Source organism: Schistocerca nitens, chromosome 6 (assembly GCF_023898315.1).
Source record: "Schistocerca nitens isolate TAMUIC-IGC-003100 chromosome 6, iqSchNite1.1, whole genome shotgun sequence".
Lineage (NCBI taxonomy): Eukaryota > Metazoa > Arthropoda > Insecta > Orthoptera > Acrididae > Schistocerca > Schistocerca nitens.
Window position 1 is genome coordinate 487499722 of NC_064619.1, and position 25558 is coordinate 487525279.

Genomic DNA, 25558 nt, shown 5'->3' on the forward strand with positions numbered 1-25558 from the left:
TATTTAGAAAATACGCTAAAATGGTACATACCTAGCAATCTACTGAACGATATCACAACAACAAATAAATTTAAGAGCTGTGTACCTAAGTTTTACGCAACAATGTGAAAGAGACTTATTGAAATGTACAAGTCATGGTGCTGTTCAAGGTAAAATAAAAGTGTGTGGAGTAGGAGGCGAAGTTTGTTTCTATTCAGCAGTAGAAGGTTTTGCTATCACATTATTCTGAAAAAAGATATTCCGGCGTGGCCTACCTTAAGCACAGCGTAACCAAAAACATTCTGAAAGTTATTTAGACAACTGTGACGAATACAAATCACTTTACTATTCCATTATCGTACAGCATAACACCGGACACATTTTAGGAAGAAAAGTTATTTGTTTCACCTTACATTTTTTCCATATCTATAAACTATCAAATGCAGTATTGAAGTATCTTATAATTTTACGTTTTATCGCCTTATCCTAGTTTTTTGTGTTGTATGTCGGGAGTTATTACCTGCCATTTCGATTTTTTGTGTAACCCTTCTATTGTTAACAGCTGCCATGAACTAAAATGTCTACGTCTACATGATTACTCTGCTATTCACAATATAGTGCCTGGCAGAGGGTTCAACGAATCGCCTTCAAGCTCTCTACCGTTCCACACTCGAACGGCGCGCAGGGAAAACGAGCACTTAAATTTTTCTGTGCGAGCCCTGATTTCTCTTATTTTATCATGATGATCATTTTTCCCTATGTAGGTGGGTGCCAACACGATGTTTTACCAACCGAGGGAGAGAACTGGTGATTGAAATTTCATGAGAAGATCTCGTCGCAACGAAAAACGCCTTTGTATTAATTATTGACACTCCAATTCAAGTATCATGTGTGTGTCACTATCTCCCCTATTTCTAGATAGTACAAAATGAGCCGCCATTCATTGAACTTTTTCGATGCCATCCGTCAGTCCCACATGTTGCGGATCCCACACCGCACAGCAATACTCCAGAATACGGCCGACAAGCAGTTTCTTTAGTAAACCTGTTGCTCCTACTAAGTGTTCTGGCAGTGAATCACAGTCTTTGGTTTGCTCTACCCACAACATTATCTATTTGATCGTCTCAGTTTAGGTAATTTGTAATTGTAATCCCTAAGTATTTAGTTGATTTTACATCGAAGTTTAGCGGATTTCTTTTAGTACTCATGTGAATCACTTCACTCTTTTCTTTATTCATAGTCAGTTGCAACTTTTCGCACCATACAGATATCTTATCTAAATCATTTTGCAATTCATGTTGGTCATCTAATGACTTGACAAGATAGTAAGTGACGTTATTATCTGCGAAAAATCTAATTGCATTTTTTCACAGAGATAAGAGGATATTACGTCCTTTACTACTGAATTTACGTGTGTGTACCAAACTTTTTCGCCTAATCGTTGTAGGCATTTCAGGTGTCTATAACATACAGTACATTTGTAATCAGTTTTTATCTATATAATAAAGGAAAATCTAAGCTGCAACTGACGAAAAATGGTTCAAATATTAACATTTTGCGTTTGCGTTATTATTTCACACGGAAGTCCTTAGAGAGGTGTAAAATAAGTTACTTATCATTGTTATCCAACGAAATATCTTAAAATTACCCAGATATTCTTAATCGTTTTCATTACTTTATTTTTGGGACATAATAACTGTGTCATTTTCTTCAGGTTGAAGTTACCTGTACAGCCATGAACATTGCAGAACGCTCCAGTCTGTGACAAAATCCTAACGTCAAGGTGGTCCAGATGTAAACACTACGCATCTAGCGCATGTCGTACCCCCCATAAATCTTTCAAACGACTCTTCTTTACTTTTGGTGAAATAAATAAAAAAATAAAATAAAAACCTGCCATCTGGAACATCATTTGCCTCTGCAACGTTAGTTCTGAAAGTGTAATTTAAGGTCATAACAAATCATAGGGCGTAGCGGCCACAGTATAAGAAGCAGCGGTCATGAACTCTCTCTGAATTCTCAGTCGACCTTAAGGCTGAGCAATATGTTCGCACCATTAATACCTCATTAATACATTTGTTCACTCGCTTGAGGTCACATCCACATGCTAATCAATTGATGTTTGCCCTGTGCAGTTCAAATGGTTCAAATGGCTCTGAGCACTATGGGACTCAACTGCTGTGGTCATTAGTCCCCTAGAACTTAGAACTACTTAAACCTAACTAACCTAAGGACATCACACACATCCATGCCCGAGGCAGGATTCGAACCTGCGACCGTAGCAGTCGCACGGTTCCGGACTGCGCGCCTAGAACCGCGAGACCACCGCGGTCGGCCCCTGTGCAGTTCAGTGAATTGCAGCATCAGTTTGATTATACTAAGTGTGCTTTGATTTATGTGTCTCAATACTGATCACCCGCAATGTTATGGCCACCGACCGACTGTCGATATAAACCCGTCCAGGCGACAGCAGCATCACATGGCGAGGAATGACTGCTGGTCAGACAAACGCACTATGCATGTAGTATCTGTGAGCGTGCCGTCCGAGTGTAGAATGGGGGAGGCCAGCGATCTATCTGAGTTTGACCAAGGGCCGATTGTGATGGCCCGGAGGCTTGGCACGTCCATTTCGGAAACTGCATGACTTGTCGAGGCCACCCCTCATTACAGATGTCGGACGTCGTAAGATGGGCAGACCGGTAAAACAGGACAGGCGACGAACTATGGCAGAACGAACATTAGAGTTTAATGCTAGAAAGACTACAAGTGTGTCTCAACGCAGTGTACCGAACACTCGTAACGGAAGCGCTTCCACAGCCGACGACACATATATGTGTCAATGTTAACACCACAACATCTGCAACTACGACTAAATTGGTCTCGTGACCGTCGGCACTGAACGTTGGCGCAGTGGCAGAGCGTTGTATGGTCTGATTGATCTCGATGCTTCCTTCATCATACCGATGGGAGGGCACCAATCCGTCTCTTGTAGGGCAACAGCTCCTTTGCGCCTGTAGTACGTTATGGAGACAAGCTGGATGCGGCTCCATTATGCTCTGGGGAACATCGATGGGTCCAGTGGAGCTTGTGCAGTGTACCATGACGGCAATAGGAGTGCCGTGCATTGGTTGCAGACCACGGACATCCCTTCCTGACGATGGTGTTTTCCGACGGCAGTGGCATTTTTCAACAAGAGAAGGTGCCATATCACAAGGCCAGGAGTGTGATGGAATGGAGTGTGTGGAGTGGTTCGAGGAACAGAATCCCTAATTCCAGTTGATGTGTTGGCCCTCGCATCTCGACACATCTGAATCCGATCGAAGACATCTCGGCACGTGGCGTCAGAGCTCATAGCACTCCTCTTCTGAATTTACGGGAATTTTACGACTTGCGTGTGCAGATGTGGTACCAACTCCCTACAGAGACCTACCAACGCCTCATTGCATCGCTGCCACGACACGTCGCCCTTGATAACCGTGCCAGAGTTGGACATATCGACTATTAGGTAGATGGTCGTAATGTTCTGGCTGATCAGTCTAGTTTTCTACGTACAAGTATAGACAGTAGTTGATGAGTGAACAATGTATGCTGATGGCGTCAAATGTTGATTACGATTTAGTTCCTGCGTGTGTAGGGCCATATTACATGTGGCTCACTGAGTTGAACAGTAAATATCGGTATTCTAGGGACTACTTTGTTATCCTTAGGAGCAGACTTTTGTAAGTACTCTACTCTTTCGAGTGTTATCATTAGTGTCAATGATTTTCCTGTTAAGCTTCATACGCAAATTTTGAAAGAAAAAGCCTGTTGATTCAAAATTTTTCCATTCCAGTGCCACTGTCACAACAGTTTTTTATTGCTATTATTGCTTATATTCAACTTCTTACTCTAATAAAAATAACAAGTAGGAATTATGCACGTCTACCTTCCACTTTCATCGACGGAGAGGTAATGGCAAACGGGGCTCGCATTGGAGAGAAAATCGAATGAGTTTTATTTCTAAGGAACCATTATTGCGTTTGCCTTAATCTACTAAGAGAAGCCATCGACCCCTAGACCTTGCTGGTCGAAAGAGAATTTCAACCACCCTCATGCGAGTCCCTTGCATTACCACAACGCCGCCTGTAGCAAACAAAAGAAATAACGAGACGTGTTATATCATTAATCCAAACATTTATTGGACTGGTAACTGTGGTTTCAGGTGGTATTGGCCGCGATATCGCGGTCGCACATTTTAGCAGCCAGACGGTCTTCTCCAGACGTCGCGTTGGTGGCCACGCGTGAACACATCCAGCGTCTGGCATGGCGGATATCAAGAGCTGCGCGGTGTGAAGTGCAGACCTCCAAGGTGGGCGCGGAGGACACCGGAGTGATCTGCCGACAAATATAAATTTCAAAATTAGAAACGTCGCCCTTTTATGGTGGGTTGATACGACATCTGTAAAGGAAAGTGCTAAATTATCGTAGAACCCCATGCTAATAAATGGTCGTTTCCTGTATCGATAGAAGGAGTGTTTCTATCGCCCAAACTCATGAGCCCTAGAATACTATTTATCGAAAATTTGAAAACTACCGACATTGAATGTTTGCCTATTTTCTCCTCCCGGAGTGTGATCTATTGTGGTGAAACGGTCTACAAAATTATTGCATCATGATGGTAGATAGCTGTTACAAGTATCATAATATTTATGAGTTAGTGGATACCTCACGCAAACTGATCTATTATCCTCATCTGAACTATATTCATTAAGGAATGGAGAGGATTGTGACTGTTGGCAAATGCATCCATACCAAAATAGTAGAGTTTCTTAAAACAAGTTGTGCAAGTGTTCAGTTCAAATTCGGAGAGCTTCGTGGATACCTACGTGACGGAAAAATAAACGATCACGCAGCGTAAGAAATGGGATTAAAATACCAAGTACAATCGTGGGACGCTCAAGGTGACGCTGTGCTGACAACTTAATAACTGTTTTATGGGCAGAAGGGGACATAGGAGAATATTTTCTGAAAGGCTTTCCGTAATGTGAAAGGGTAGCCAAACGTATTGTATGTACCATTCATTCTTGAGATTAAGTATATCCTACCAATACTAGAGCGAAAAGTTATGTAGGTCACGAAAGAATTATGCATCTGATCATAGTTCACAACTGGTATAAAACAAGGGCAGTCTATGGGCACCAACAAATTTATGGATCGACCATAGAATTTGGTAGCCATGGTGATATATCTAAGCTGATAGCTTTTCAGTTATATTAAAAATCGTAAAACTGTAGACTCGGAATATATATTCAAGATTTCCCTTCTGAAGGGAGCTACCATGTGGTCATGAAACGTGAAATACACTTAGAAACCAAAATCTGTTTTTCTCTACACAGATCGAAGTACCACTCACCGTAACAGCACCGCCTTAATCCTCCTCCAGCAGCCGTCTCTGCAGCAACTCCAAGAAAACAGCGTCTAGCGTGAACTGACGCTCCTGTTGGAAAAGATCTTATTACTTTCATGTTATCAAACATGTGAAGTGATTCACAATTTGTGCTAGTTCCTATCATATAAAAGTGTAATTAATTGCAACATTTATCAAAAATTAGCAGGGTACAGATATCGATATTAATAATATAGTAATTCAATTTAGTATCCAACTAACACATTTTGTTTCACTTCACAGCGACTATTAATACTAACAAATAGCTAATATCCCATTATCTTTAACATTTTCTGGGTACGATTGGTTAATGGTGTGCTTCTGAGGTTATTCCGTGTTGCTGTTGCTGCTTTGTGGTCAAAATTTCAACAACTGACCGAGCCATCTTCTTCAGATCGTGAGACGTTTCCTGACTGATTTGAGTCAAGCAGAGCGTACATTACCGCAAAGTTCGCAGCACATGATGTTGATGGCCGGGACGTCCGTTGAAGTATTGTGCACAAAATGTACACAACAATTCTGCCTAACACCCGGAAGCAGACCAGTAACCAGTACCATCTTCGAGAGTAAGTTATCATGTAGTGAGAAAACGAAAAATTCGCTTTCAAACTAAATGCTACTATTCACTATACTGTTCGAATTTATACTAACCGGAGCAGGACGGACTTCTTTCTCTTCCTGCAGCCGCTTCTGCAGAATCTCCTCAAAAAAGGCGTCCAAAGTGAACTGACGCTCCTGTTGGAAAAGAACTTCTTAGTTTTATGTTATCCAACATGTGCAGTAGTCCACAATTAATGCTATTTCCTATCATATAAAAGAGTTACGAGGTGTTACATTTATCACAAATTTACAAGTGTACATGTGTCGGTACTTAATATCTAGTAACTCAACTTAGTATCCAAGAAACACCAGTCATGAGATGTCTCAGCAGCAATTAATACCAACAAATATCTAATATCCCATTATCAAATGGTGCAAATGGCTCTGAGCACTATGGGACTTAACATCTGTGGTCATCAGTCCCCTAGAACTTAGAACTACTTAAACCTAACTAACCTAAGGACATCACACACATCCATGCCCGAGGCAGGATTCGAACCTGCGACCGTAGCAGTCGCACGGTTCCGGACTGCGCGCCTAGAACCGCGAGACCACCGCGGCCGGCTATCCCATTATCTTTAACATTTTCTGGGCACGACTGGTTAACGATGTGCTTCTGAAGTTATGCCGTGTTGTTGTTCCTGCTCTATGGTCAACATTTCAGCAACTGACCGACCCACGTTCTTCAGGTCGTGTGGCGTTTCCTGACTGGTTTGAGTCCAAGCACCGAAAACACATTACTGCAAAGTTCGCAGTACATGAAGTTGGTCGCTGGGACGTCCGTCGAAGCAATGTGCACAAAATGAACACAACAATTCAGCCTAACACCCGGAAGCAGACCAGTAACTAGTTTCATATTCGATAGTTATCATGTAGTGAGAAAACGAAAAATTCACTTTGAAATGAAATGCTACTATTCCATCTACTGTTGTAATTTACACTCACCGAAACAGAAAGGACTTCTTTCTCTTCCTGCAGCCGCTTCTGCAGTATCTCCTCAAAAAACGAGTCCAGGGTGAACTGACGCTCCTGTAACGAAAAGAACTTATTAGTTTGATTAGTCGTAGAGCATGTAGGTAATTCAGAGATAGCGCTAGTTCTTTACATATACATGTGTTACGGATTCTTACATTTATTTCGAATTTTTGGCCTAGAGACAGTGATAGTGAGTATTCACTGACTATTTGTAGTATCAGATAGAATTCTGTTCTTCCGACATTTACTACCATTATCCTACGTATTATGAGTTAAACTGCAATGACAGAGGCCTAGAATGTAACTCCTTGAACCACGGTCTTTTTATTACGAGCTCCTCCTTGTTCTTTCTCTGTAAAGAAAAGTAAGTGGGACTGTAACAAGTTTTGCTAACAGTTCCTGTTTCTCTGTTCTCTGACTACACTGTACATTTCCTTTGGTTAGTCTCATATTGAACACGGTCAGCAGGTAACTGGCTGGGCAACCAGATGGTCTGTAATGTCTTCTTCAGTCGATTGCGTTGGCAGCAATTTAAGTTTAGCTCTGCTCCTAGAATATTTTTCACCATAATTCTTTACAACTTGAGAGGAATGTAACCATTCTCAAGCCTCTCACATAATTATTTGTTCAGTGTTAACAAATACCACACCCAATTTCCCGGAATGATAAATGGTTAGAATCAACTGCCCAAGTCTGAGGTCAGTGTTAAGTTTAATGGGCTTCAATACAGTCGTCAGAATTGTTTAATCAGCATTCAGGTTCGATTATCAACATTATCTTACCTAATGCGACAAGTCAGATATAATATGGTAATAACACGGAGGAGAGGAGCTAGGGCCAGTGGAATCTGGGGGAAAAAGCCAGCAGATTATGCAGCGAAGGAGGTCTGCAGGGAACACAGCGAGACACAGTGTGAGGCTACCCTGCAGGTCAGAGAATACACGACTTTGACATGCATGAAGTCACTCCGGCTCCAATTTGAATAGGACACATTTCTAATGGCTTCATACTCATGTTAAACGACCACTATATCTGTGGCGCATGTAGTATTAGAATTGTTATACTGCATATTTTTCGGCGCTTTATCTTTTGATACGAAGGCAGATGTAAATTTGGAAGAGGACTCAAGCTCTTTGTTTTGCGTGAAGTCGAAACGACTATTGCAAATTTTAAAATTTTTTTGTAGGTCTGGAGATAAGCTCAAGTTTTACGGTGAAGACTGTTATGAGCTCCAGTGATCAACAAATCCATCCACCCGTCAGTGACATTCGTTGGTGCCGGCATTTTATATCTGATCACGATCCAGAAGAGCAGTATGCTAATCACATGCTCCTCCATACAGTGATGTCTATCGCCTGAAGATGACGAAGCTGTCGATCGGTACCTTTGGAACTTCAGAGGCCTGTTTGGACGGAGTTAGGTATTCAGCTGGTATTTCATATAATCGTCACAATCATCACTCGAGCAGATGCCTATCAAAGACGTGTTATTTACAATGACGTGTCACATGGCATGTTTATTGTTGTGTCGATTCCCTAAGATCTCGACACAATGAGTGGCTAGGTGCACGCGAAACTAACGCAGACGGGCGTAAATTCTGAAACAGGAGACTGGATGAAAACTATAAAGAAAAGAAGAGAGATTTTAATATACTTAACTTTTAATGATGTTCTTCTTGTTGAAATACATCTCTTGCATAGTAGTAAGCAATTAGCAGTGATACCATTGGCGCCTTGCTAGGTAGTAGCGATGAACTAGCTGAAGGCTATTTAATCTGTCTCTCGGCAAATGAGAGGAAGACGTGATACGTCTTGTCGCAAGCTATGTCGTCCGTACAACTGGGGCGAGGTCAAGTCCGTGTCTTGTGACCTGCCATGTGGTGGCGCTAGGTTTGCGAATACACAGTGGCGACACGCGGGTCCGACATGTACTACAGGACCGCGGCCGATTTAAGTTACCACCTAGCAAGTGTGGTGTCTAGCGGTGACACCACATTTATACCGAATCAAATATTCATTTACATTAAATCGTATGAGTTTGCAATATCTACTGACCATGTTATGTACAAATAGGTAGCTCTCAGACTTTACTGCTTTTCAAGTTACGTCACCAGTGATGAAACGTAACGTGGCTCACCTGTACAGTACCCCGAACAGCGACCAAGTTCTCCAGTCGCAGACCCTCTTCTTTCTCCCCTCCCAAACACCGGGAGAAGAAAATCTTCATGCGTCGGAACATTGCTGTAACGATAGTAAACAGCACGTTAGACATGACCAGACCGTGTCTACGAGTAAGTTTTGCAGCAGTGTCTCACAACTCCATCGCAAGAAAAATCTGGGACCGTGCCAACATGTCTGTAACCGTAGATTTTGTTATAAAAGCAGCTGCCTGTAACATAAACGACATGTACAGTCTATATAATTGATTGAGCTTATACATTTTTAGTAGTCGAGAATTAGTTATTTAAATTCTGTGTTAGTAATTCGTAGTAGATGAATCAAAATAAAAAGTTATTCAAAAGTCGAGCAATACCGTGTCATAAGTGGTACATTTACTCTGAAGACAATAAATTTGTTTTGATAGCAACTATCTGAAGGCTTCACTACTAGACTAAACTTAATTCCCAAGTCATTACGATACTACATTACTTTCAGATATACATCTAGTTCGGTTATTACGACTTCACATTTTGTCACCTATTACAGCATGATATGCAGAATACCTTCCCCTGGGGCAGGAACAAAAATTTGTTTTGCATGTGTGTTGGTGGTGGGTTGAAGTTACTAATTAATAAACTACGCTTCAATCTGATGGCTTAAATCAAACATCCTTCCGCGGTATATGACGAGAATACGATTTTTACAGCTATCCATATTGCCGAGTCAATGTATTCTCTCAAGGCTGCACTGTTCCTTCTTTGTGTCAGTCATGAAAAACCCTAAATCTAAAACACACTTCATCGTCATATGATCTAAACAGTAACGCGTACGACGTAATAACTATGTTTGAGATTGAAATTTACCCAGCGGTTTCTACATGAAGAAAACACAAAAATAGCTCATAAACAGCTAATAGGTTTAACATTCGACAGTGCTCCAAGATATTAATTGAACTTATTTAAGTGACAGGACAAGATAATGTTTTTGCTACACTGCCATGTCATCTCAGTATGACCCTACACAGCTGGAGCCTGTTTACGACTTTTCTTTTTCACCGACGGCAGAAAATAACACCACGAACCAACGATAAGACATACCGTATGTATGCTTAATCAAAATGGGGAGATATGGGTGACACCATTCTCATTGTGAAACTAAGCTATAAATTTGAGAATATTTGATTCCAGCACTTGAACATGGAGAAAAACTCAGTGAGGATATCTGTCTCTACAAGTCAAACATTCTCGGAAGTTTCTGTAGTTGCATTACGTATTGAGACAATGTACTGGAATGTAAATCGAAGAGTGTTTTCATATGCAGTACCATTACTAGTAACATGATGCGAAGTCACATCACACTACAGTTTTCTGGTACTTCTCCAACACATACATAGTCATCTAAACGCTAATTCGATGTTCTAATTGCAGATGTTTACTGAAAATATGTAGGTGACAGAAAAACCAATGACTCTTGCCTCTTGGCGAGTACAATCTACATATCTCGCTTCTGAAGCAGGGCGCATCGCTTCATTCAAAGCGTCTAAAGCTCCCCAACTCAAAACACAAAATCCAACACAATAACGACTGAATCAAAATTAAAGATTCTTTTACTCAAGAACTAAAGGAACGAATTCGATTCGATACTTCAGCTACTCCAGAGAATGCGGAAGTAATTACTACGCAATGGTCCACCACAGTTAAGCTGATTTTTGTTAGCAAACAGTGTGGTCAACATGTAAGACGAAATAATCATGTTTTACGATTGAAAAATATACAGCGGTATCTAAATGTTGAAAACATCCGTAAAGTTAATAAACTCCCAAGTGATCTAACAGTGAACAATACTTCGAGATAGTGCTTTAATGTCCATAAGCAACAGGAAAGTAATACTCTCATGTTAAGGTGCCAAGTCAACTCAGTATAAATCTACACAGTTATAACCAGTTTCCAATGTGTGTTCTTCTTCGCAGACGGAAGATAATTCTAGAAGTATAACCCTACAATGATCATAGGCAATATGTGGTGTAATCGACGAGCCAGGAAGATCGGTTATACAGTTTTCACTGTGAAAGTAAAACTTAAAGTAAATAGAGACCGCTTCGAGTCTACCACGATAACCACAGATAACGTTTAATCATCATCATCATCTTGGACAGTTTCCAGCCACTGGCTGGGTCTGTCGGGAACATAAGCCTCTCCATTGTGTTCTGTCTTTCCACCATTCCCCCTCTTCCACCTTCGTCCAGTTCTCTCCTCTTCTCGTCACACATTCCGTCACTCCCTTCACCCATCTATCTCTTGGTCTTCCTCTGAGCCTCTTCCCCTCCAGTTGCAGATCAAACATCCTCTTTGGAATTCTTCCCTCATCCATTCTCTTCATGTGTCCATACCACTGCAGTCTTGATTTTTCTATCCTGTCCTGTACTGGGTCCTCCTTTAGTCTTTCCCTCACATACACATTTCGCAATCTGTCTCGTCTTGTTACACTCAACCTGCTCCTCTGGAACTTCATTTCACTAGCCTGTATTCTACTTTTGTCGCTTTTGTGGATTATCCATGTCTCACTTCCGTATGTCAATATGGGGACAAAGTATGTTCGGTATATAATTCCCTTGGATTTCTGTGGCACCTCCTTGCTCCAAATAAGCCCCCTAATGCATTTGTAGAACTGCCCTGCTTTTCTGCACCTTTCATTTATTTCCATTGCGTTTCCTCCCTTACTTTCAATCATGCTTCCCAGGTACTTGAAGTTCTCTACCACTTGTAGTTTTTCCCCTCCACAAGTTATATCCACATTTGGCCTATTCTTCTTCCTTGTTGTGACAATTATTTCACTTTTCTTTGCAGAGAAATGCATTCCATATTGTGCTGCCGTTGCATCCCATACATCTAACTGCTCTTGCACCTCCTTCTCGCAATTTCCCCATAACATCAGGTCATCGGCAAAAAGCACTGCTTTCATTTTATGATCTCCAATTGCATTTGATACTTGCTGTAGGATTTCATCCATAACAATAATAAACAATAAAGGCGAAAGTGCACTTCCAAGTCGCAGCCCATTTTCCAGCTTGAACCATGCAGTACGTTCCCTCCCCACTTTCACACAACTCTCAGTTCCCTCATACATTTTTCTGACTTTTCGTGTTATCTCTTCATCTATCCCTTTTGCGTTCAGCACATCCCAGAGCTTGTCCCTACAGATACTGTCATACGCCTTCTCGATATCTAAAAAGGCCATGATTAAGTCCTTCCCGTACTCATAGTGCCTTTCCTGCAGTTGCCTTACCGCAAATATGAGGTCCGTTGTTGATCTTCCCGGTCTGAAACCGTACTGCTCCTCTTGCAGTCTACTTTCAATACTGCTTCTTATTCTCTTCTCCAGGATCTTTTCATAGATTTTTCCACAGTGGCATAGCAGGGTGATTCCTCTGTAGTTCTCACATCTCCTTTTATCCCCTTTCTTGAAGATCGGGACTATAATTCCTTTCTTCCATAATTCCTGAGGATTGGAAGAAAGGAATTATAGTCCCGATCTTCAAGAAAGGGGATAAAAGGAGATGTGAGAACTACAGAGGAATCACCCTGCTATGCCACTGTGGAAAAATCTATGAAAAGATCCTGGAGAAGAGAATAAGAAGCAGTATTGAAAGTAGACTGCAAGAGGAGCAGTACGGTTTCAGACCGGGAAGATCAACAACGGACCTCATATTTGCGGTAAGGCAACTGCAGGAAAGGCACTATGAGTACGGGAAGGAACAAAAAAGATAACGTTTAATAACAAATTTAATAACACATTAATAACTCCAATTATATTCTTGGAGAAGACGATCACAAGATAGACTATTACGGTCGAAAACAAATATAAAAAAATTTTGTAGAGGAGGTGTTGTACAGCTTTAATGAATGTTAACAACTGTATTGTGCAATGGACAGCTACAACGGTACGTTTCATTAGAGACCATAGGGTGGTGGGGTTTTGGGTTCCGCTGGATAGGTCAGGAGTCCACTACACACAGCAGGCGGCTACACAGGTAACAGGGATTGTGTGGCGAGGACTGGATGGTTTTTTAGGTTAGATGGATCGGGCAAGTACAGAAAGGGCAACAGCCTCAAATGGTGCGGGGCAAAGTCAGGAAATGCGGGAACCAAGCAGCGATCTGTATTGTAATTGTAAACTGTCGAAGCTGCGCTGGTAAAGTACCGGAGCTTCAAGCGCCGATAGAAAGCACTCAAGCTGAAATCGTTATAGGTACGGAAAGCTGGCTGAAGCCAAAGATAAATTCTGCCGACATTTTTACAAAGGCACAGACGGTGTTTAGAAAGGATTGATTGCATGTAACCGGTGGTGGCATGTTTCTCGCTGTTAGTAGTAGTTTACCCTGTAGTGAAGTAGAAGTGGATAGTTCCTGTGAATTATTATGGGTGGAGGTTACACTCAATAATCGAGCTAGGTTAATAATTGGTTCCTTTTATCGACCTCCCGACTCAGCAGCATTAGTGGCGGAACAACTGAGAGAAAATGTGGAATACATTTCACATAAATTTTCTCAGCATGTTATAGTCTTAGGTGGAGATTTCAATTTATCCGATATAGACTGGGACACTCAGATGTTTAAGATGGGTGGTAGGCACAGAGCATCGAGTGACATTATACTGAGTGCACTATCCGAAAATTACCTCGAGCAATTAAACAGAGAACCGACTCGTGTAGATAACATCTTGGACCTACAGATAACAAACACACCCGAACTTTTCGACTCTGTAAGCGCAGAACAGGGAATCAGTGATCATAAGGCCGTTGCAGCATCCCTGAATATGGAAGTAAATAAGAATATAAAAGAAGGGAGGAAGGTTTATCTGCTTAGCAAGAGTAATAGAAGGCAGATTTCAGACTACCTAACAGATCAAAACGAAAATTTCAGTTCCGGCACTGACAATGTTCAGTGTTTATGGAAAAGTTCAAGGCAATCGTAAAATACATTTTAGACAGGTACGTGCCGAGTAAAACTGTGAGGGACGGGAAAAACCCACCATGGCTCAACAACAAAGATAGGAAACTACTGCGAAAGCAAAGAGAGCTTCACTGCAAGTTTAAACGCTGCCAAAACCTCTCAGACAAACAGAAGCTAAACGATGTCAAAGTCAGCATAAGGAGGGCTATGCGTGAAGCGTTCAGTGAATGCGAAAGTAAAATTCTGTGTACCGACTTGACAGAAAATCCTAGGAAGTTCTGGTCTTACTTTAAATCAGTATTTGGCTCGAAGCAGCATATCCAGACACTGTGGGATGATGATGGAATTGAAACAGAGGATGACACGCGTAAATGTGAAATACTAAACACCTTTTTCCAAAGTAGTTTCACAGAGGAAGACCGCACTGCAGTTCCTTCTCTAAATCATCGCACAAACGAAAAAATGGCTGACATCGAAATAAGTGTCCAAGGAATAGAAGAGCAACTGAAATCACTCAACAGAGGAAAGTCCACTGGACCTGACGGGATACCAATTCGACTCTACACAGAGTACGCGAAAGAACTTGCCCCCCTTCTAACAGCCGTGTACCGCAAGTCTCTAGAGGAACGGAAGGTTCCAAATGATTGGAAAAGAGCACAGGTAGTCCCAGTCTTCAAGAAGGGTCGACGAGCAGATGCACAAAACTATAGGCCTACATCTCTGACATCAATCTGTTGTAGAATTTTAGAACATGTTTTTTGCCCGTGTATCATGTCATTTTACGAAACCCAGAATGTACTCTTTAGGAATCAACATGGATTCCGGAAACAGCGATCGTGTGAGACCAAACTCGCTTTATTTGTTCATGAGACCCAGAAAATGTTAGATACGGGCTCCAACGAAGATGCCATTTTCCTTGACTTCCGGAAGGCGTTCGGTACAGGTACGCACTGTCGCCTGATAAACAAAGTAAGTGCCTACGGACTATCAAACCAGCTGTGTGGCTGGACTGAAGAGTTTTTAGCAAACAGAACACAGCATATTGTTCTCAATGGAGAGACGTCTACAGACGTTAAAGTAACCTCTGGCGTGCCACAGGGGAGTGTTATGGGACCATTGCATTTCACAATATATATAAATGACCTAGTAGATAGTGTCGGAAGTTCCATGCGGCTTTTCGCGGATGATGCTGTGGTATACAGAGATGTTGCAGAATTAGAAAATTGTAGCGAAATGCAGGAAGATGTACAGCGGATAGGCACTTGGTGCAGGGAGGGCCAAGTGACCCTTAACATAGACAAATGTAATGTATTGCGAATACATAGAAAGAAGGATCCTTTATTGTACGGTTATATGATAGCGGAACAAACACTGGTAGCAGTTTCTTCTGTTAAATATCTGGGAGTATGGGTGCAGAACGATTTGAAGTGGAATGATCATATAAAATTAATTATTGGTAAGGCGGGTGCCAGGTTGAGATTCATTGGGAGAGTCCTTAGAAAATGTAGTCCATCAACAAAGGAGGTGGCTTACAAAACACTCGTTTGACCTATACTTGAGTATTGCTCATCAGTGTGGGATCCGTACCAGGTCGGGTTGACAGAGGAGATAGATAATATCCAAAGAAGAGTGGCGCGTTTCGTCACAGGGTTATATGGTAAGCGTGATAGCGTTACGGAAATGTTTAGCAAACTCAAGTGGCAGACAGTGCAAGAGGGGCGCTCTGCATCGCGGTGTAGCTTGCTGTCCAGGTTTCGAGAAGGTGCGTTTCTGGATGCGGTATCGATTACATTGCTTCCCCCTACTTATACCTCCAGAGGAGGTCACGAATGTAAAATTAGAGAGATTCGAGCTCGCACGGAGGCTTTCCGGTAGTCGTTCTTCCCGCGAACCATAAGCGACTTGACACAGAAAGGGAGGTAATGTCAGCGGCAAGTAAAGTGCCCTCCGCCACACACCGTTGGGTGCCTTGCGGAGTATAAATGCAGATGTAGATGTAGATATAGATCGAATCTGGTCCATAATCAGACCATAATTGCTTCTGAAAACCGTCTCAGCTATGCTTTCGCGTAATTGCAATAGCAGTTATCAACCGTAGATAGCTCTACCACTGGTATTATCTGTATATACATTACATTGAGGAAACAAGGCTATGAAGTTAAATAGACATAGTGGACATGACACGTTAATATCAATGACGGGACACTGTACATCCGAAACTGCTTTTCCTATTACGCAACTTCATAGCTGAGATCGTTTTTGGACTTGGTGGCGGTCTGATTCTCGACCGAAATCGATTTTCTCTAATAAAATGAACCGTTGTAGCTGTGATTGCATAATGCAGTTCTTTCGAAGAGCATACAAAATGAAAGTAACGGGACTGCTGCAGGAATGAGAGAGTACTGGGCAGAACAAACAAAAAAGGAAAAGTTAATAAAGCTACAACGATATGATAAAAAAATCGAATAATATCTTACACAAATTTCTCTAGAATGAACTCAACAAAAATATAACGAAAACACAAAATCGAAATCCAATAATTCACTTAATCTACACATATGAGACGAAGACAGGGATACCAGTCAGACAGCCACATAATAACAACATATTAGAAAAATAACACACACAAATTCTTCCAGAATGAACAAAAAGAAAATATGCCCTGAACCTATATAGCCCTAACAAAGACAGCAATACCAGACCCATCCCCACATAACGACATAGTAGATAAATAACACACCGGAACTATTCCATAATAAACCTAAAAATTATAAACCCCAAAAAAAGAAAAAAAGGAAAGACGCACACGAAAACTTCACATAACAACGACTTAATTGGAAATAACACAAAAAAATTCCTCCAGAATAAACAGAACGAAAATAAATTCAAAAATTTCGTATCACACTTCAACCGAACATTAACATGTCAAAAAGTACCATAGCACAAAAAGAATTATACACCAAAAGCGCGAGTCACTGGTAACAACACTATGAACCCTACATGTAGGCTACACCGCAGCGACGTCACATTCGAATAAAAGCAGCCAACTATTAATAAGTTAAAAAAAGTATGACTAACATTACTACTTGTTCCTCTCACGAGCACTCCTGCAATGACTTAGGTTCACGGCTAACATCACCCTATACAATTCTCACATATTACAAAAAGAGCTAAAGAATTGCAACAATCAACATGACAATAATTATCATTAATCACTTCACTCACAACAATTTATCTTCTGCTCTTAAGGTACTGCCTATCCTCACCCTCGGAAATCATGTGAAATACAGAAAGAAACAGTTAAATATTTGTCAGAAAAAAAGAAACAAAAATCGCTACAAGTTTCTCCATCGATAATATAACCCGTGGCCTCAAATTACCCCCTTCCCCCCAACATACAAAACCACCGTATATCACGAGATATTTTGAATAAACAGCATATTTTACAAACTTTGTAAATTATAGCAGTAACTAACACAGACATAGATAGTATTTAATAACAGAGCAATAACACGCTCTGCAACGTAAAGTAATGACGTCAAGAGGATGTCATGGGTGAAACCAGAACGGATAGAATCTGAAAAGCACTTGACATGGGTGTAATTGTTAAACTAAGCTGTTAATTTGAGAATACATGACGAAAGCACATACACTTAAAAAAAATTAACTATGGAGGTCTAACTCTGCAAGTAACCACATAACGTTTGAAACTCCATAAAAAATTAAAACGAAGTGCTATTTCACGTTATATACTGTTAAGAACTTCATATTCTGTAATCACACTACACTCCATCACATGCTTCAATTTTCCAGTACTTCTCCATTAAATACAAAGTCATTTATTAGCTTTTACGATATTCTAACTCGAGATTATTGTGTATACAAAATAAATATGCAACGTTAAATCAGTGGCTCATACCTAATGCGAGTACGATGCACCTCGCCTCTGAAGCTGGGCCTTCGCTTCGCTGAGAGCCTCTAAAGCTTCTCAAGAACTTTAAAATGTTCCGCTAGATGTGCTCGAAACACAAAATACAACACTGCAGTACTTAATTCACAACAGAAGCTTCGTACACTCAATAACTCGCAGAACGAATTCGTATGAATACTTCGAGTACTCCAGAGGATACGGAAGTAATTGCTATGCAACGGTCCACAACGGTTTAAGTGACATGGCATTGTTGTTAGCATACACTGTGATGAACATTAAGTAGCAATCCCGGTAACTACAGAGCACACAGGGACGTCGATATCCATGGTTAAATAAAAACAGCAATTAAATTTTAAACGATTTAAATCTATGTAAGACGAAATAACCATGTTTTGGGATCGAAAGATATCCACAAGTTTCTAAATAATGAAATCGCCCGAACAGCCTATAGATTCCTAATGGAATTCTTAGTTAGCAATTCGAGGTGCGTAGGAAAAGTACGATTGACGAAACTCCGAGGGATCTGGCAACGCTGTGTTGTGCAACTGGTGTAGAACGGTTTGCAATCTTTTCTAGTTGTACGAGTTTCAGCTCCGTACTGCCATCACGTGGTTTATGAAAGCGCCATCGGGGAAGCTGTGTTTTTGTTGCGTGTTGTAAAAGTGGAAAAGTGGAATTTAGAGCAATGTTATGCCATCAAGTGTTAAACTTGCGGCACCAGCGAGAGTGATCTTTCCAAAACTGAATCAAGCCTATGGGGAACATTCCTTATCAATAGTCCAAGTTTCTGTGTGGCACATATCATTTCTGGAAGGCCGAGAACACGTTGAAGATAAAACTCTTTCAGGTAGACCTTCACCTTATAAAACCGACGAAAACGTCGAACGTATGCGTTCTCTTGTGACACAGACCGGTGTATAAAAATAAAGATGATGGATGACATGGTTATATATTTTCAGCATACATCAAATTTGCAATGAAGTTTTGCACGTGCGAAAGATTTATGCCAAACGGCGCCAAAAAACCTCCCAACTGAGCAGGAGGAGAATGGAAGAAACGTGTGCGTTGTCCTCTTGACAGGACTGCCCATGTCACGAATGGTTCAGTTGTGTAATCCAGGATTTTTCAGTACGATCCTGAGACCAAGTGGCAGAGTGAGGAGTGGAACACTGAGGAATCTCCTCGACTGAAATAAGCTCGAATCATCAAGTCAAAGCCCGAAGCAAAACTGATTTGCTGTTTTGACAGATTTTCTTTTTTCCATATAGATTTGTTCATCCAGGACAAACCGTCAAACAGCTGCGTTTCAACGATGTCCTGGAAAAGCTCAGGAAAGAGGTGAATCAAGTGAGATCAGACATTGCAGATTGGATGCTGCATCATGATAACGCACCATGCCACATGGCCACTTCCATCACGGATTTTTTGACTTCAAAAGGCATTCCTGTCATGTGGCATTCCTGTTGTTCCACCCCCCCCCCCCCCCCCCCCACTATTAACATAATCTTGGTAATTGTGACTTGATTCTTTTTCCAAAACTGGAAAATGTCTTTAAAGGATGTCATTTTGGGACTCTGGAGAACATTTAAGAACATGTGACCGACATGGCAAAGGCCCTACCAGTTGAAGGCTTTCTACGCTTCTACTGATACCGGGGAACAACGACTTCGCCGGCCTATAGCTGCCGAAGGGGACTACTTCACGGGGCAAATTACTGTCGTTTGAAGGAAATAAAACCTTGGTATATTAGAAATCAGTCTCGTTGATTTTCTCACAAGCCTCCTACTCCAAGATATTCATTCACATATATTGAGTAACAGAGGAGAGAAACTCTTTTGTTATGTTACCAGCTTTGCTCGATACGATGCAGTGCACTTGACACGAGTTCCAAAATAAATTTATCTTCACACACGGAAACAAATTACAGCAGCACTAATCTCCAACATCGCAGGGAGTACATGTGAGTAATCCACAAGAGAGAAAAATGGGTTACACCGTCATCATTGTGGAACTAAGCAATTAATTTGAGAATACGTGATGCAAGGGCACGAATTTCGCCAAAAACAAAGTACAGAAATCTGCCTCTACAAGTAAACATCCAACCTTTGAAACTGCATAAAAAAGTAAAACAATATTCTATTTCACATTGCATACCGTTAATAACGGCATGTTCTGAAATGATACTACACTCCAGCACCCGCATCAATTTTCCAGTACTTCTCCGCTATATACTCAGCCATTTACAAGCTTATACGATATCCTAACCGATAATGATTCTCTATGACAAATAAACAGGTGGTAGTTAAACAACGGCTCTTACCTCTAGAACCACAACGCACCTCGCCTCTGAAGTTGGGCGTTCGCTTTTCTGAAAGCTGCTAAAGCTCCTCAAGAACTTTAAAATGTTTCGCTAGATGTGCTCGAAACACAAAATGCAACACTGCAATACTTAATTCACAACTGAAGCCCCTTACACTCTATAACTCGCAGAACGAATTCGTATGGATACTTCGAGTACTCCAGAGAATACGGAAGTAATTGCTAGGCAACGGTCCACAACGGTTTACGTGAGATGGCATTGTTGTTAAAATACCCGTGATCCGCCCCTGATAGCTGAGTGGTCAGAGGTGACGAAAGTCATACCTAAAGACCCGAGTTCGATTCCCGGCTGTGTCGGGAGATTTTCTCCGCTCAGACTGGGTGTTGCGTTGCCCTTATCATCGTTATTTCATCCCCATGGACACGCAAGTCGCCGAAGTGGCGTCAACTCAAAAGACTTGCATCAGGCGAACGGGAGGCCCTAGCCACAAGGCATTTCCATTTTATCAGTAAACCGGAATCCCAGTAAAGCAATAACGTTTAGCAACATGGATATAAATGTTAGACAACCACTGAAATAAAATATTATATAAGTCAATTGTACATTTCAGCTTTTAAGAGAATAGCATCGAAGATAACGACGTCGATGCTGATGCCCTCGATCCCGCTTGTAGCCATGTGTTGAAATGTTTTTGTCAAGCGTAAAAATTGATTCCTTCAGCGCATGTGACTTCCACCTGACTTCGACGTCCGTTTCTGTGATTCCACTAACGTGTTTCCCAGTGTAGTGATTTCCTATATTGTAACCTGGTTGTCAAGGAAAGGCAGGATTCGGTTACGATTGTGGACGTGGCCGTAATCAGTTACTATTGGTTGCCTTTAACAGTTACACACATTTATTTTTAAAGAAGTAATTCCAGACTCAACAACAAATTAAAAAATACCACGCTTTATTAATGAAGGAATAAACGACTGTGTAAATAATAGTGTTTTCAGTGCGTTACATTTTAGCAAATCATCATAAAGTACAGATACTGATAACGTTTAAAAAGGAAAAAACAAGCCACTGTGATCACGACTGAAGGCCTTACACGCCAAGAATGACAGTACATTAAGAATGTTTAAGAACTCACTGCAATTACAACTTAAAGGTATTGAAATGTTAAAAGTAAGTGCCCACAAACACAGTAGAAGGCATCAGACGACAGGAATGGCAGAAAATAAGGTTTTGTGGCTTACTGCTAAAATCGAAATATCGAATTATTTTTTCAAAGCAAATGACCACAATCATGGCTGAAGGCCTTACACGCCAGAAACGGCAATTATATAAAAAATTGAGAAACCTTCTGTAAAACAGCAACTACAAGCAAAGGTTAATTAAGAGAAACAAGCAACTGACTACCAAACAGGTGAAATAAGATGATGGTAATCTTGTAACACAACCCTTACACTGCTAGATTTATTCCAGAACTCGGATGGAACTATTAACTAGACATACATAACGTTTTAATGTAGGCATTACAAGGTATGTTAATAAATAATACAATAATAAAACATCAGTCACAGACGATGCTCGAGGAATCGACCTCTGAGAAGGTCCGGCAAGAAACACTTTCGCGTGCGATGAGATAGGCAGCCAAGAGTTGCATTCACTTCACAAGATGGTAACTCAGACTAGTGGCAGTCGAACGAATGACTGATGATAATCTTGCTGAAGGTACCTGACGCCCAATAAACCAAATGCAAGAATTGAACAACACGCCAAAGCCGGAACTGGCGGAGTGCACTACGCCCCCAGAATACTGTGCTCAGAGCGCCCAGAACGAGAAACGAAACACTGCCACCAGAGTAGAAGAATCACAAACGGCCTACAATCAAGAAATCTGTCAAAACTACACACCTTACCGGACAGCAGCGGCAGGGCGAGGAAACTTACACGGTTGTTACATGCACTAATCCCCAGTGGTCCAAATAAAACATTCATATTTCATTACGTACTACAAGAATATGTAATAAAAATGGGGGTTCCTATTTTAAAAAAACGCAGTCGATATCCGTTTGGCCTATGGCAGCACCATCTAGCGGGCCAACCATAGCGCCATCTGGTTTCCCCCTTCAAGCTAGACAAGTTTCGTTCTTTGTAGTTTTTTCGTTTGACGCATATTTCGTAAGATATTTGGCCCGGTCACGATCAATGGACCACCGTGTATATTTTAATTGATGTTCTCCTCAAAAGAATCATTTTAAAAGGCGAACTTCCAACTAAGCTAGGGTGGGTTTGAGAACAGAGGCCAAACATGCTGCTTTGAAAGGTACTCTTGCGTTCTGGAACTTTTCCTTGCATTCCCAGGCGGAAGGATAGTAGCCGGAAGGTAAGATGCTGCGTAGATTCTCCGTAACGTCATCAATGCGATGTCGAGGCGAGTGTGGAGTCGGTGGAGGGAGGAAGTCTCCTTGTCACCGAGTCCTGCCTGCTGTTTCGACGTCCTAGGCCACCAACTTCAGGTCAAGCGAGATCAGATCACGGCTGGAGCTTTTCGAAGCAGCTGGCGTCATCCTAAATTACCTACGCAGCTGATGCAAATCGTACCTGTAGGTACCTGTCGTTAGATAAGAATAGAAAAGTCTACATTTCAACAACATTGGTTTGTAGCATTATGTTACTGTGTGTTAAGCAGAAAATCTCCTGCTCACTCTCTATTGCCACCATACGCCTACCGTCATATCACTCAATTATCCTTTCAAAGCGGACGTTCTACAATACAGTGCCGTGTCGTGGAGAGCTTCACTCTTATCACATATGCATATTTCATATTGGAAAGCAACAAATAATTTCAACGTTATCAGTGTTAGACGATCTGTTTCAGTAACTAATGAAAGTGTAAATAATTTTATCATTTCAAATTTGTTTGGTGGTTCAGAGGGTAAGTATTAGTCTATTAATCTCAAAGACACAGGGTTCAATCCGAGGTTGGTCCAAAGCTTTTTTTACACTTACCGCTTTTTCAAGTTCGACAGTCATTTGTTAATCTGAGAAGTGCGAGGTATGTCCATGTTTAATCTCAGAGCCACCTGTAACAGACACGCCAAATCAATTAAAAGGACGGAGGAAGCAACAAGACCAAACTAGCTTTCGTATTGACGATTCGAGTTTTACTATTACATTTATACATTACATAGATGTTCCTTTTATACTTCGGTAACATTTTTAAATACAATTGACTGATTAGCAGTGTATACACTCTTTTCAACCTAGTCGTTCCCCTCAGAGCGAGGGAATAAAATTACACTAAAAAAAAGTTCCGTATTTTAGATAAAATAACACATTGGGATTATGTGTTAGATAATACTCTGGGAAGTATTTTATTCCGTATCTTCTTTTTCTTAAAAATATTAAATCTGTCGTACAAGATATACTGTTTTTTCTGTTTTTTTTATTATAATCTTATGGGACTTAACTGCTAAGGTCATCAGTCCCTAAGCTTACACACTACTTAAGCTAATATATCCTAAGGACAAACACACACATCCATACCCGAGGGAAGACTCGAACCTCCGCCGGGACCAGGGTCTTCAGTCTGAAGATTAATTTGATGCTGCTCTTCCCACTACTCTCACATAGCTGCAAAACTACTGTAAACCGTATCCAGAAAAACCTGTTGTTGTCTTAGGAAAGATCCTATCAACCAATCCCAGATATATCCTGATATAAAACATGTGGCAACAATGTCCGAAACTTCGTGTTATAGCTGTCAAGAGGCGGCAGTGTCTGACGACGCGATAAATATACCGGTTTCTCTTTAAGGGGACCTGGACGTCAACGGACTGCATTTTTATACCTTGTTCCCAGTGCACATTGCTCTTGATCTGTAATGCAGAAGAAGTTGTGGTTTTTTACCAACAATGAATGGCATTAACTCAAGCTGTAAAAGGAAATTACTTGTAATATCTGTTATGGTTTAAGAATTACAGTATTTTGCCTAATAAGTGTTTTTATAATATACTTCCCATTTTGATACCATTTTCTGGTCCGTCATCAGTCTAATAGCATTTAAGCTGTGGCAAGCTGCTGTCAACATTCATGGGAACACATTATGCCTCTCGTTTTGTAGTTTGGAGTATAGCTGAGGAAATAGAAAAACCCTTATTATACCACATTACTATTTTGCCTAAAAAATACAGCTAAAATTGTATACAGAATGACAAACATAGATCATTTCTGCGATGTATTAGGCATAATACAAAGACGCTATCCTATTCTTCACTTGAGAGAAATTTGGTGAACATGGATGAAACCATTGAGAAGTTGTATGTACCTATGTTCTGAAAATGTAGTTTCGAGAAAATGAGAAAAGAATATTCGCAGTGTTTGTGACTCACCATATGCCTCTTTCAGAACATTCCAGCAGCATAATCTTCCTGGCCAGCTGCTTCTTTATCCTCTGCAGACTTCTTCAGGAGCCTTTTCCTTACTCTGGACTCTTTAGTGGTGGCTTCCACAGCCCTTTCAGCTTCAACTAGTCGCTGACGATCTATGGCAGTCAGAGCAGCTATCATATTATTTACTGCCTGGATGCCTAATATGTCCATTACTTTTATCCTGCTGATTACACCATCACTGAAACAGACGACAGAATCCGTCACACCCATTTTGAGTTCAAAAAATGGCTCTGAGCACTATGGGACTCAACTGCTGAGGTCATTAGTCCCCTAGAACTTAGAACTAGTTAAACCTAACTAACCTAAGGACATCACAAACATCCATACCCGAGGCAGGATTCGAACCTGCGAGCGTAGCGGTCTTGCGGTTCCAGACTGCAGCGCCTTTAACCCCATTTTGAGTACTGTCCATCCAACAAACACTGTTTTTGGTACTCGTTGCCACACGCAGCTGTTGAAACTCTCATTAGGGTTTTGTGTACGGCCGTGTAGACATCTGCTAAGTAATTTTGTATCTGCAAGGTCCCTGTATATTGGCTTTATTGTTTCCACGACTGTGGCAGTCAAGAAATGTTTATGGTGCTATTCCTTGCCTGTCGCATGAGCATGGTTGGTTTGCAGACATTTGTTCAAAAAGCGTTTAAGACCAAATCAAGAACTCAGAAGAAGATAAAAAACACATTTTTTGAAACGGGATAAAATTGTCTTTCAGATGGTGACTAAAATATTTTCGAAAATTTCAGTCATTTTAAGTCCAGGTTCCCTTAACAATTAGAGAT